The following is a 1,602-nucleotide window of genomic DNA, read 5'->3' as shown; positions in this document are numbered from 1 at the left end:
GGGGGGGGGTTCCACTGTACCAGGCACCAGAGACCTTGCAACCACAGCTCCAATCAGCAGCAGAGACAATACAGTGCATTATAAATTATTCTGAAAATTGTATTTAAGTGTCAAAAATATACTATTCTTTGGATGATATTGTGTCTCTGGGCTCTTTGAATCAATAATATCAACTTCAGACACCTGTGACAGTTAGTTTTCCAGGTGAGTTCAATAAAAGGAAAACAACTATAGAAAGATGTTCCACATTGTACAGCAGACCAACATTTTTAAGCAACATGGAAAAGAAAAAGTCTCTACTGATGAAAAGGCTCAAATAGTTGAATGTCTTGAACAAGCTAAGAAAACCGTAGACATTTCATGAAAACTTAAGTGTGATTGACAAGCTAAGCTCCTTCTTACAAACTTCAACAACTTAAATGAACTATTAGATGAGATGCCCACGAGTTTAAATGTGAGACACCAACACTTTGCATTCTCTCCAGGCCCGAGGGGATAAAGTTAGCTCCTGAGGAAACTTTAGAGCTGCACAGGCTTCAGGTCAGAGGGAGAGAGCAGAGCTTACAAGGAGTGGGAAGGTGACTTAGAATGAGGGTGCACAATGAGCAATATTAGACCTAATTCTTTTAAAAGACTCCAACAGTGACCCTAGTTCATATGTAGAAAACTTGATCCTAAAATGGATGGTTGCAGGTTCAGCTCCTGCCTTGCATCCCGTGAGTCAACGTGTCTTTGGTCAAGACATTGAACCTCTGCAATGTGCAACTGTTTTAGTCAGAAAATGAATTCATCATTCTTCAATAATGTAAGAGGTTTGTAGAAATGTCAGATTTTTAAATCAAGAGCCACTTTTCTGATCCAAGTCGACACAAACTGAAATCTAAATGTGTTAAGGTGAACATCCATGATGTGTAGCTGACTTCACAACAAAAAACTCAGTAAGATCAATGGCAATACCTCCAGAGAACTGAATTTGTTCCATGACCTTAGGTCATTTTCATGTAAAATTGGCATGAATTCTTTCTTCTGTATCACAACTAATTAAATCATATTAGTCTACTTTTTAAAATAGGATACTTACATCTACAGTTTTTTCCTATTGATCAGCCAGTATTGTACCCCATCACTGCATTGATCATTTCCCAATCCCCTGGCTTTAAAGCCCCCAATGCATTATTCTGTGTTTCTACTGTAGGTCAGAAACTAAACTGAAATTTAAGTTTTACTGTAATTATTCTTTTAGTGTATTGCTTTAGGACTGTGTTGGTTGTGAACTGGAGCTTTGCTGAATAAACTGAGGGTTTTTTTCTTGCTTAAAAACAGTTTCAAGCTTTTGAACAAAAATGTGAAACTTCTTCAAAGCTTAAAAAACTAATAAACATCCTTCTCTGCTCTGATCAGATTTATCTAAGGCAGGGGTGTCGCACTCAATTGGACAAGGGGCCATCCATCCATCCATCTTCCTGACCGCTGTGTCCCTTTCGGGGTCGCGGGGGTGCCGGAGCCTATCCCGGTTACTGAAGGGCGAAGGCGGGGTTCACCCTGGACAGGTCGCCAGTCTGTCACAGGGCCTCAATCACACACCCATTCACTCTCACATTC

The sequence above is a fragment of the Oryzias melastigma genome, linkage group LG6 (genome assembly GCF_002922805.2).
Source record: "Oryzias melastigma strain HK-1 linkage group LG6, ASM292280v2, whole genome shotgun sequence".
In the NCBI taxonomy this organism is placed as follows: Eukaryota; Metazoa; Chordata; class Actinopteri; order Beloniformes; family Adrianichthyidae; genus Oryzias; species Oryzias melastigma.
The sequence above is the reverse complement of the archived record's forward strand: the minus strand, read 5'-3'. Positions refer to the sequence as shown.